Consider the following 13879-nt stretch of genomic DNA (forward strand, 5'->3'; position numbering starts at 1 on the left):
ACTTTTCCTCTACTCAAATGAAGCCAGGGACAACAGCAACATTTAACAAAGGTAACGTTACAAAATTCGGCTTCATTACAACTCACAAGGTTCACGGACAAAACAACTGTCTTATACAGTACATCAGTTATTGCACTATATCTTGAGCTAGTACTCATCAGACCAAATTTGAGCCCATATACTGTTTCCAAAAACCAGCCCCTAAGAATAATAAGTTGTGTTGACTGAAGACATTTGTGTCTCAGCCTCCATTTCTTTAATTAGTTGTCCTCAGTGTTGATCAACAAACCATCTTCAGATTGGCTTGTTTGTTCATTGTTCCTTAAAAAGAACCATGCCCCTTCTAACAATGACATACATGTGTATACAATGATCAATTTCAGAATTATTCCACACAAAGCTCATGTCAGAGTCCTGCACTGGGTCAGGTACTCAACGGATAACCCGCAAAAAGCTGTGAAACGAGTAAAAATACGTATATATTCACTGGTACGGGCACAGGTAAGTGAAACCTTTGACCCCGTCGTCACATTCGTCACCAACGTGGAGGACTCCAGCAACAAAACTTTGCAGCCCATAGATGAGGTGGCAGCCTACACTGAGTTCAAGGCACCCAAGGAGGAGCCTTTTGAGGTTCTTTAGTGAAAGAAGCATGCTAAAATGTTTCCTAAGCTGGCAGTGATTGCACAGAATTTTTTCACCATCCTGTTATCGAGCGCAGCCAGTGAAAGAGACTTTCCATCAGCGGGATTTGTGATTCAAGAACCCAGCTTAATGTGAGTGACTGTAGCCTGTGTGTGTTTAAGCACAGGTGCCGGTTCAGGTCACAGGACTTTTATTACCAGGGGTAGGTAGGCGCGGCTTTGACATAATGACAGGTAACAGGTCAATTTTGATATTGAGCTTTATGATTATTGGTGGGTGCACGTTGTCAGAAATGGACCCGTGCAGGACTCTGGCTCATGTCTTATTAGACCCCCTCATTACTGTTTTTTCCAAATCTCAGTTTCGTATGCGCAAAATATCCAATTCTGTCTTTACATTTTTTTTTAATTTGTCTTCACACCTGAAATCACTTCCTTTAACCAATCAATATTTTTCATATGAACTGCCAAAAACTGGGTTCAATATTTCCCTATGTGAAACCAGTCTAAAGGCCTATTATGATTATTTTTGTTTATTTTCTGCATTATCTTTCATGTCTCATAGAACAATCTAAGCCATATGAAATGAGTGTATGCGCTGACTAAATGTTTCTTATAGTTGTTACTTACTCAGTCTTTCAAACATGATGCCAACTAATTTTGAAAGATGTGAGAAATTAGTGGAGGCAGGTCACTGCATCGCACCGCAAAATAGGCAAAAATTTGCATGTCCACCAGCGTGTCGTACTTCCATTGAGGATGAGCGAGTACACAACTGTTTGTATCTGTGTATGTATCTGTTCATCCAACTTAATTATCTGTATGCGTATCTGTACTCAGAGTGTAAACAGGCCCCTGGGAAAGCCACTCAGCCTTGCAGCAATTTTCCCAAGTCATCACTCGTGGTATTCCAGATAAAAAATCCCCTGCAGCCCAAAAAGCATTTTCCTCATAGCCCACCCTTATAAAAGAGACATCCGTAAAACTGTTTGCAGGTCACCTTGAACTACAAACAAGGTCAATTATGACTCTTTCTACTCTGATTTTTTGAGCCGTGATGGTTTTATATTTGTAAAACTTTCCTCATGCCGAGAAAATCAATTAAAAAATCTGGTGATAAAAACAATAAGTTTCTAGTGACTAAAAATAAAAAGTTTACATCAAAAGTGGTTGGTGCCTCACTGAAAGATCTTACTTAAAGCCTGATATTGATGTGGGTTGAACAGAAGTTGCTGCATTTATTATTCATTAGAAAACTATTTAGAGAACATTCTAAGAACTGAGCTTCAGATCATTTTTGATCACAATTTTAAAAAAAAAAAGCAGCTACCAAATGAGGATTCTCCTTCAACATGAGTACGGATATTGACAGCTTCTTGTGCACATAAAGAGTAAAGTATCTGTACCTGATACATGTTTCATCAGAGTATTCCGCTCTACCCTAACTTCCATGGGGAGCTGGAGCTGATAAATACCTGTGACCACTGCAGAGTCATTTGTCCAGGGAGTGAATGCCAATTGTCACTTTGAATACAAGAGCCAGATGTTTGTGGGTGTTAGTGTTTTTTTTTTTTTGTTGTCCAGTGGGAAAGGAGCTTCAGTCAGCGACTCACATGAGTTACCGCCAGCCTCTGCTTCACGATAGAATGCAAATGGCTGTCCCCTGTGTTATTAGTGACACCGGGAGCCTCTGCCCAAGCGTTAAAATATGACCAGTAGGGATGAGATTATGTTGGGCACTGAGGGCTGGCACTTAGCGTACACTGTGAGGCGTGGAACTGTCCAATATAAATACACTGGGCTGGTTGTGTGGTCCTGACACGTTCTTCCACCAAGCTAATGTGAGGTGTCATTTTAGCATTTACACAATGTCTACTAAGGCTAAAAGCTGCCAGTTGCTGTTTTTCCATCTGTCTCTGCCAGCGGAAGACAAGCAAGAAAATAAAACAGAGATGAGGAGAGGGACCAAATATTATCCAATGACTGACTCCAGCTGCGTTTGGGATGATACCAGAGGGGATGATTATCTTCCCTCAAAGGGCCAACCCCACTCAAAGCGATGCCCAGCCTCTTGGCAAAGACAAACTACAGTGATATAGCCCCACAGAGGGTTGAAGAGCTAAAGAAGCAAACTGATCTGCAGCTGCAGAAGGCTCTTCTCACAACTCTTTTTTTAAGCTGTAGTTAATTAATACAGAAGCACTTTCTCTCTCTGGACACTGCTGAGCTAACTTCACAAAATGGTCAGCTCAGAGGTTGCACCCAAACAGTCACTGGTGTTTATTATGAGTCCAATTAATCAAAAAAATAAAAATAAAAATGCCGGGATGCCCTGCATGTAAACTTCTTGGGTAATTGGATGACACTATCATCTCAAGTTAATTTCACAGACTGAAACACAGCAAAACAAACCAAGCTATTTGGAAACCTTTTATCAGAGCTTAAGTTCTGAGGCTCAATGAGTTCTGCCCTAGTTTCCACAATTGGCAATGTTTTTCTGCTGCTTCATTTAGCCCATCCTTTGAAAAGAAATTCCCTTTGCTGTTTTATTTGACATATCTTAATGTTTAGCAGCCAGGCGGCTCCATCTTTAAGCCGTTTCCTTCAAAATGTCAGTATTTCCGAGTAAACATGGAAGTAAGGTGGAAAGAGGAAATGGGATTTTTGTAAGTGACAATTTGTCAGATGAAAACAGACTCACTGCCAAGATTGGAATTGTACTTTTAAAGATTGCAGGATTTCAGCCAGTGCTGTGGTTCCTTCGAACAGTTTGTGGGAAAAACAGACAATAAAATGTTTCTAAACCAACTGCAATCTTCTACGATACTCTTAACAATACATAGTTTTAGTTGTCTAAACTTATCCAGACCTTCACCTTGGAGGTGGCAACAGAGAAAACACATCTGAGTGTTAATTGGCAGGGTTAAACAAGTCATTGTAGACGGCATCTAAAAACAGCCTATTAAAAGGTATGAGAAGACATGTAATGCCACAGAACAACACAAACAAGACAGATTCTCAACATGGTTTTGACATTTAACGTAAAGATGACATCCAATTAACGTTTTTTATTTATAATTTAAAACCTCAGCAGTCACATTAAGCTCAGGGTCACTATGTACCGTATGTGAGGGCAGAGCATAAAGAGCTCATTAAATCACGTTTCATGATTGACAACAGTAATTATCTTGGGCAGTATCCTCCAGAACCTACTAATGAAAGGGACACATGCATATAATGAACTCTCAAAATGAATGTATCTTATTCAGTAATGGTGATACGGTATAGTGTATATATATATAGTGTATATGTTAACTGTATCATATAGATACACCCCTCAGCCAAAACATTAAAACCACTGACAGATGAAGTGAACAACTTTGATTATTTTGTTCCAATGCATTGTTCTGCTGGGAAACCTTTGGTTCTGGCATTCATGTGGATACCACCTGACATGTTCCATCCACTCAAACACTGTTACAGACCAAGTACCCCCCCTCATGGCAACAGCACTCCCCAGTGGCAGTGCCCCCCTCCCCCAGGAGAAAAAAGCAACATGCCACACTACAGAAACTGTTTAGAAATGGCCAGTGGAGCGCGACAAAGAGCTCAAGGTGTCGCCTTTGCTTCTAAATTTCCCAGTTCCAAATCTGCTCAAGGATTCTTGTGATGTGCCGGTACCCCAGATGTACCCCTGATCCAAGGTGGGGCCTCTTTGGATCGGACTTGGCTCTGACCTGTCGAGGCATGGACACAGGACCTCTGGGAGAGTCCTGCGGTGTCTGGCACCAGTGCGTTGGTGGCAGATCCATTTAGTCCAGTGGGTTGTGGGGTGGGTTAATGGCACGTGCCACAGATGCTCAGTCAGATTAAGATCTGGGTAATCTGGAGGCCAGGTTGACACTTTGAGGTCTTCGTCACATTCCTTGGGCCATTCCTGAGCGATGTTTGTGGCATGGTGCATTATCCTGCTGGGGGGCCACTGCCTTTGGTGAGTACTGTTGCCATGAGGGGGGGGTACTCGGTCTACAACGGTGTTTGAGTGGTACCCACATGAATGCCAGAACCAAAGGTTTCCCAGCAGAACAACACATTGGAACAAAATAATCAAAGCTATTCACTTCACCTGTCAGTGGTTTTAATGTTTCGGCTGATCCGTGTATATTCATCGGAATATTATAAGAGGCCTGATGTATAACACTATATTGCAGGCTACAAAAAAAGACTGCAATAAGCCTGCATAATTCTGACAGAGCTGCTAAAATAACAAACCTACAGTTTTGTCAATAGTGGAGTTCTCATTGGGAAGATTATCCCACAATGGTCAAAATGCTGTTTCAGCAGCTTGTTCGCTCTAGCAAGACAAGAATCCTGAGCAGAAAAACAAAATGCTTGTTACTCTAAAGGAAACTCTCACATTTTCTCACAGTTTCTGTATGAAACTTTCAGAAAATCCTTCTTATTAATGACACAGTTGGTTGTTAACTGAACTGAAGTTGCACTCCATAGGTGCTAGCAAGCAGGGCATCACCACTGATCGGTTTCATGTTGATACATGGCTGGAAATTAAATCACAAATATTTTTAGAAGAATGTTACTATCGGTAATGTTCCTGTATTTCATTTGGTGTCCCAGGTCTGAACAATGTAGGTTTGGACCCAATTTCAGAGTGGACTGAGGAGGAGGCAGCAGCAGGGAAGGTTCACGGATTTATTAAACAAAATGACTTCAAACTGAAAATCTACATGCCATGAAGGCCATTAGCATCCAGGCAATGGCAGTCCAGACACAGGTAGCAGGCAGGGAAAGAGAGATATCCAAAAGGCAGGTAGCAGGGAACAAACTAGCACTGGGAGTTAATTAACACAAGGAAGAACTGCAGAAATGCAGCACACTGGGAATGATGCTGGACACAAGGAATGGAAACAGATGACCTGACACTAAAACAGGGAAAACAAACATACAGCCTAAATACACAACAGAAGGAGGATGTTAATGAGATGACAGAAAAGCTTGTGCCTCGTTTCCACACTGTTTTGTTTTCTGTCCGTATTTCCATACAGTAGAGTCCACCCCTAGTGTTCAACGCAAGGAAATGCATCTCTTACAGAAGGATAGAAAAGCAGAAAAGGCAGTGTTTTTCGCCGTCCAATCATGTGGAAAATGCGCATGGAGCAGGACAAAGACAAAAACAGGACAGTAATGCATGGCACCAAATAAGTGACGAGTTTGTCCTCTCAGGTGTGTGGCCAGTTTTGTGAAATAATTTGTCTGTAGACTTATGCGTCGCTATGCACGTGTTATATGTGTTACACAGCTCGCATGCTGCAAATGTTCAACGTATTCTCACACAGCGGTTTGGACGATATCCTATGAAAAATGCATGCCCAACAGCTCATATGTTATGCTACGAATTAGCGCCCCATGAACGACGTTACGTCCTTAAAGTACAGTTCCGTAATTAACAAAGTTACAGAGGTTAGGTTTAGGCGATAAAAGTTACTATGGTTAGGTTTTGGAAAGAAACATGGTAAAAATGTACCTCAAAATGACTCGGATCCAAACACATGACTCCAGGGGAAAGTCCCAGGCCAGTTTTTTGTGACCCATTCACCACCCCAACCTGGCTCCTTACAACAGCTGGGGTCTGCGTATTTGTTTACTGCTGTCATGGCATGGTTCAAGTGATTGCAGCCTTTCAAAATACGATACATACAATTTGGGTGCATAATCATTTGTAGGAAAACATACAAAAAAAATTGTGAGAACAGCCTGAGATGTTAGCTAGCTAAACAGGCTGTTGAACCATTCACTGTGTATTATATTATACCTATTTATCAATCTGTTAATTCCAAAATCCCAGTAGGCTAAAAAAAAAGTGCATTTATCCGAAAGCCCATTATCCCAAAAACAAACGGCCATTACTACGACGTCCTGTTCCTCTGAGAATACACACTCCCTGCAGTTAGTTTTAGTTTCCCAGGGTGATCCCAGGGTGTTTTTCACCAACCAATCCCTGCTTTTCTAGTGACTTTTGTGCCACCAAACAAGGGAGGTTTAAGCCAAAACATTATATTTTCTAACTGTGACCAAGTGTTTTTTTTCCTTCCATGAATCCTAATCACACATTCACCTCAGCGCTGATGACAAATATAACCTGCTTTACAGAAATGTACTATGCAGATATTTTGCTCTGGCAATGGGGTTGTCAAACTATAGGGAGTGTGTATTTTTGGAGAAACAGGACTTCAAGACAATTGATTGTTTTTGGTACAGTATAACTTTTTATATTCCAAACTTGCAAATAACATATTTACGCTGCAGCAGAACAAGAACCTCTTTCTCCATCCTTGTTGCTGTTGTCGTTGTGCACAGATATAGTCGTATTATCAGCAGATAAATGTGCCAGAGAGCAAACATATTGTCACTGCAAGTTGAATTATGAGCCAACATCCATCTGTATCTCTGACTGCAGCATTTAGGTTATAAGTGTATGAGGGTTTGTTGTGAGGGTGGTGATAAATGAAAGGTTCTGCATTGTGTGTACAACAGAGGTTGTGTCTGAAGCACGGCACAAGAAGAAAGCTTAAAATGAAAAGGGTTTATCCTCTGAGGAGCATTAATATTCTCAGTCAGTTTCTTGACAATCTGCATGTTAGATTTTGATATTTCTTCACCTGTCAGGGGACCATGAATATTGACAGCAACTTTCATCATGATGTACAAATTCTTTGGCTTTCTCTCGAGATTAAAAGCCCCTCAAATGTGCATCTCTATGTCTGAGCCTCTCTTATTTTAAGTCTAATTTATGCTACAATAATCACAATCTGGCTGGAGCCATCTTGTCTGTCAGACACAATAAAAGGATGTGACTGATGTTGCTCTTCCTTCCGTTGCTAGTGGTACAAGGTGCAAGTATCAGCCAGTAAAAATGAAAGTTTCTGCTTAGTGGATGCAAGCGAGCCTCCACCTCTCTATATCTGTTAAAAAAAAGTTATTAAGAAATTATGGCACCCAAGCCATAAAAATGACAAAACATGGTCCGCAATTAAATTTTTTACTGTCAAGTTCAGATTTTAAAAAGGTGCACTTAACAGAGCTAGAATCTGTTGAGCAGCACACACTGTACTTGTTGCAAGAACACCCCACCCCCAGCCTTACACTTCAGTGGAGAGGAGTATGGCTCTGCTTTTTCCACAGCATTTGGCACATTTATTTTAGTCTCCAGGGCTGTTGGTCTGTTGCAGTGAAGACACACAGTAATTTCCAAAAGCACACATCTTTAACACACATTTTAAGTGAGAATCTCATCTCTATTTTCAGTATACAAATTGACGAATATTTCAGTTTCATCCACAGCAAGCTTTAAAGCATGATATCGTCACTCAAACGATGCGCGCATACGTACAGTAGAGTGAGAAAACGCTGACATGACTGCAGGGAAGGATTGTGCACAGTGTGGCTTATAGCTGCTGATGTCAGTCGCTGGCTCCACTTTAAAAAGAGTGCAGAGGTGCATCTTGGGGGTCCATTCATGCCTGACTGACACCGCTATCCATCATCTGGTTTATCAGAGTCCAAGTCCAAGTGGCAGTGCTGCGATTGTCCTACAGCTGTCCATTATGTAAAGAAATGGCCCTCGGTTTGATAGTGGAACCAGACTGCTAAAGCAGCACAGGAGCTGTTGACCTTTAAAACTGGCAAACTTCAGAGAACAGATGAACTCTCACTGGAGTTCATCCAAATTCAGTAAAGGCGTTCCACATCAATCTCTCAGGCTGTTTTGTGATGCCCTTTAAGAAGGAGCAATGTGTAAGATATGGACAGAATTTTAGTTTAAAGCATTCAAAAATTGAACAAACATTATCAACAGAATAAGTAACAGCTTTAACGTCTGTCAGAGACGCCTCTGTATTGTGTTGCAGGGATATCTACTGAAATGAGCATGCTAACCAGTTAGTCCCAGCCTGTCCTGTCTCGTAATACCACTTGTACCTCCAGTAGCAATAGTGAGCCACAGGTAGCGGCCAGTCTGCCCTTAGTCCAACATGAGAGAACAGAGAAGTACACATGCCCAGAGGGCTTGTCAATCACATTGAAAATAACGCCCCTGGTTAATGACAAAGTAAACACAAAGCTGGCTGAAACTCTTAGCAACCATCACAACCACTCGCTCCAGACAAGAAACCATATTTGGCAGCAAAGACAATTAGTGATATAAAAAGAAGCAAAACAAGGTAAACATTGCCGTGGCTTTCCACCCCTGGAGACAGCTCTCAGGGAGTAGAAAGATGAGGTTTGACGTTTATTTCTCACTTTGTTTTAGACTGGTAAGTGATATCTACAGTTACGTCGGCTGTTTCGCTAAACATATCCGTGGTACAAGTAATAACCATACAAAAGGTTTTTTTGGGGGGAGTTTTTCCTTATCCGCTGTGAGGGTCTTAAGGACAGAGGGATGTCGTATGCTGTAAAGCCCTGTGAGGCAAATTGTGATTTGTGAGGCAAATTGTGATTTGTGATATTGGGCTTTATAAATAAAATTGATTGATTGATTGAAAACGTACCTAAGAGTATTCAAAGATACATGGTATTAATGTGGCTGTTTTCTTGCCACTACAGTCTTGCTAACACTGAGCTAAGAAAGCTGTAATGTGAACAATAAAATAGTTTATTGTATATCAGATGTATTGAAAGGAGATTAAAGAGTTGGTTAATATTTGCAGTAAACTGGTTCATGAAGTTATGAATATGTATGTGTAGATACAGATAGACAGACAGAGAGAGACAGACAGACAGAGAATGACATAATGACAGAGAGACAGACAGAGAGAGACAGACAGACAGAGAACGACATAACGACAGAGAGACAGACAGAGAGAGACAGACAGACAGAGAACGACATAACGACAGAGAGACAGACAGAGAGAGACAGACAGACAGCGAACGACATAACGACAGAGAGACAGACAGAGAATGACATAACGACAGACAGAGAGACAGAGAACGACATAACGACAGAGAGACAGACAGAGAACGACATAACGACAGAGAGACAGACAGAGAACGACATAACGACAGACAGACAGACAGAGAACGACATAACGACAGAGAGACAGACAGAGAACGACATAACGACAGAGAGACAGACAGAGAACGACATAACGACAGACAGACAGACAGAGAACGACATAACGACAGAGAGACAGACAGAGAACGACATAACGACAGAGAGACAGACAGAGAACGACATAACGACAGACAGACAGACAGAGAACGACATAACGACAGACAGACAGACAGAGAACGACATAACAACAGAGAGACAGACAGACAGACAGACAGACAGAGAACGACATAACGACAGACAGAGAGAACGACAGACAGAACGACAGACAGACAGAGAACGACATAACGACAGACAGACAGAGAGAACGACAGACAGAACGACAGACAGAGAACGACATAATGACAGACACAGAGAGAACGACAGACAGACAGAGAGAACAACAGACAGAGAACGACAGACAGAACAGACAGAGAGAACAACAGACAGAAAGAGCAACAGACAGAGAACGACAGACAGAATGACAGACAGAGAGAACGACAGACAGAGAACAACAGACAGAATGACAGACAGAGAGAACGACAGACAGAGAACAACAGACAGAGAACGACAGAAAGACCGACAGACAGAACCACAGCAAGACAGACAGAATGACAGAACAACCAACAGACAGAACTACAGAAAGACCTACAGACAGAGTGACAGAAGAACCAAGAGACAGAACGACAGAACCACAGACAGAACCACAGAGAGACAGACAGACACAGATATCATTGATAATAAATAATTTTTGGTATAGGATAAATTAGGGTGTATGTGATGTGTATAAAGTAGTAAATATTATGCTCAGAGTTGTAAATATTTAGATATGGGTGTGTATATGTGTACGCTGGTGCATATATGATATGTTTCTGCTGTACATCAATCAATAGGCTGACAGCACATGTGAAGATTCAAAGACAGCAGTGTTACTTTGAGAGGCTCTCAGAGTTTCAGCTGTTTGGTTGAATGTTGCATAATTTAGCCGTGCTGTAATTTATTTATTTTTTGAACTGATGACTGTAAATTTAAAAATAGTATGAACCCAGCAGTGGACAGACAGAGAAAAAAAGGATGAGTGGTTTACCGAGTTGTAGAGAGGGGGCATTACTGTTTTAAAAGATGAGGCAAGTTTGGAAGTTTGATATATACTATATAATTTTCAAGAAACTGCATAGCTTACAATGCATGTCGAACTGTACCAAGCCCCGAGGAGCCGCGCCAATTTGACATAGTGGCCAAAAATGGAATAACAATGTCTGGGTTTGTCATGTGATGCTATGGGCCCCACAATGTGAAAGACCAGATTCATTTCACACTGTGGAAATCAAGCTTTTTTTGGCCCCGTCTCCAACGCTGTATCCAGTTCTCTTTACATGTCCATGAACTGTACATGATCTGGAACAGCATCATTGCTGCACAGTAGTGAATAATACAGTTCTTGGAAAAGTTATGGACAAGCAGCAGCTCCAGCCTCCACCTCCATGAAGAAACGAGCAGAGCAGGTGGGGGGTCGGAGGAGGATTAGAAGAACTGCAATTTCTCCCCCGTTTGTTTGGAGCATGTGGCCAGGCGTTACACATTGCACCTTTAATCATAAAAAAAACATTAAAAATGGAGAAACACTAAGCTCACTGTACCCTCATTGTTTGCATTCTGTGCATGTATAGGCTGTGATTTATTTATTCAGGTGTTTTCTTTTCATTTGAAATAATAAAATTGTAACATCTGATCACACAAAAATACATTTGGAGACCTAAATCGGAAAACAAATATAACAAAGAGACAGATACCTAAGAGTCTTGTGCTCACAGTAGTCTCAGTTGTCTGCGTCCGTGTCAGCTCTTTCATTGTGTGAAGATATAAAGAGGTACAACACTTCAAAACTCCAGTGTGAAGAATGTGGTAAAAGAGCTGCACTGCTATAACACTTAAGAACACTCTAGAAATACCTGTCTCAAAGAATTACCTTGTTTGGGTCAATAAAGAAGACACACAATACTGAATTAACATTCCCCACAGCCAATGTGTTATTTTCACCCAGCGTTAGACATAAAAGACATAAAAGCTCGAGTTTTACCTCAAAACTTTCCCAAATTTTCTTAATTTTATAGATTATTGTTGTTGGTTCTGCTATTATCAATAATGGAGAGGAGAGTGATGACTTTATTTATGTAGTTGTGTATGATTGCTGGTCTCTATGCACTAGGACAAAATATTTGAAAGATGTTGAAAGAAACATTGCAATAAAGTATTTAAAAAATTACTGTTTGATGTACAACATGGTGCACACATAATATCCAAAACTGTAAAGAAGAAATATTTTTAAAAAATAAAATAAAGATATGTACGGTGAACAGGAATATAAAAACAACCATTTTGTTTTTGCAACCTTTTTTTGGCACTTAAATTAAGACTTTTATTTTGCACTCAAATTAGTTCTTTCTCTCAAATTTTGGCAGGTATGTTAAAGTTGAAAGTTGAAAATCCATCCATCTGACAGGTGCAGCTGATTAAACGGCATCATTACAGCACAGATGTGCCTTTGGATGGTCACGATAAAAGGCAGCTCTAAAATGTGCTATCTTATATTGAAAAAAACAACAACTTTAATTGGGATTTTTTATTACTTGAAATACAGAAATGCATTTATTTTGGTCACAGATACCCCGAAAATCAGTCAGTATCTGTGTGATCACCATTTGCCTCTTACTAAGAGTTAGAAATGGTGATAACAGAGCATAACTCCATCATATTTCAGTTTTAAACAGCTCAACCTTAATACGAATAGCAACACTAACCCTGTGTTAAAACAGCCCAGTGTCATGGGTGGATTTTTGTCCATGGACACTGTAAAGTTAACCGAGTATTGCCTTGGCTCTTTATTGACATAAATTGGGTCAATTTTGCCCCAGTGATTTTGCAGTGAGAAGTGGACAAAGAGCTTTACAATTTACCTTTCATTCACCCGTTCACACACACACACACACGCAGTCACATACCAATGGCGGCTGGAGCAGCCATGCGAGGCGCTCGCCTGTCCATCGGGATCAATTTGGGGTTCAATGTTGTGCTCGAGGAGCTCCCGAACTGATCCAACAACATCAATGGTGCACTCTCCATTCCGCTCAATAAAAGAAGGGATTTCTTTCAGTATAGCAACACAAATACCCAGACTGTACTCACCAAGGTAATGGGCTTCACCTGCGATGACATCACTGCGATTGTGCCAATGACAGGATGACACAGAAGGTGTGCTGTGGATGAAACATATAGAAAATGAAAAGCAAGATATGGGTTATGTGTGGAATATCTTATAAAGATAACTGATCTGGAATAACGGACGTGTAGAGTGTTTTATCAATGTTACATTCAGTTTTGTTTCTAACCACTTCATGCAGGTACAAACTTTTGATTAGATGTATTGTGTTGATTTTTTTTGACTGTGCTGGGAGATTGTCGGTGAGGCATTTTTCTTTGTGGGCACAATGATGTATAATTGTGTTGATTATATCAGGAGTTTTACACAATACCGTTCCAGGCGTGCGTTTTGTACTTTGCAAACTGGAACATCATTGTAGTCTTTGTGTCACCTGTCAGAACACGGCTTTGTGTCTTTGACAATGGATCCGGAAAGTGGGGGGAAAAATGTAATTTCATTTATTCACTTTTTTAATCTCTGCTAAATGACCGGTTTGCAGGTGTGACACAGGTGATTTGCTGTGCTCTGTAGAAAGAGAATGTTCATTTTGCAGTCATTTACGGGGAACTCTGATATTTTTCAGCCTGGACCCTGTTCTTCCATGTCTTGTGTCGAAGTGACTTGTGAAAACAACATTTTTTTCAAATTGGTACAGTACTGAAAGAGTACTGTGGTCCTCATCATTATATGTCCATTGAAACTGCCTGTTTTTTGCCGTCACCCTTCCATACTTCTGTGTGTACTCATGCCCTGTCAACACAATCACTTCAGCTAATAACGTTACCCCCGCTATGTTCGCAGCAGGTCTCTCCACTCTCCGAATAGCATGTTTCTTTAGCTATAAGTGCTTCAGTATAGGATTTAGTCGTAGTCACCCTGGTCAAAATGGTCACTGCAGACCTGATGGTGCACTGTGTGTTAGGGGTG

The 13879-nt window shown here is 40.9% G+C and overlaps 1 long non-coding RNA gene across 1 annotated transcript in view; it reads right to left on the reverse strand.

Annotated features, from left to right (window-relative positions):
* LOC126393249 (uncharacterized) overlaps positions 1–13879 on the reverse strand; it is a 49684-nt gene that overhangs the window by 20667 nt on the left and 15138 nt on the right. The window contains exon 2 of the long non-coding RNA XR_007570248.1: positions 12937–13007. This is a non-coding gene — a long non-coding RNA (uncharacterized LOC126393249). The remainder of the gene's footprint in view (positions 1–12936; positions 13008–13879) is intronic.

The sequence above is a fragment of the Epinephelus moara genome, chromosome 7 (genome assembly GCF_006386435.1).
Source record: "Epinephelus moara isolate mb chromosome 7, YSFRI_EMoa_1.0, whole genome shotgun sequence".
NCBI lineage: Eukaryota > Metazoa > Chordata > Actinopteri > Perciformes > Serranidae > Epinephelus > Epinephelus moara.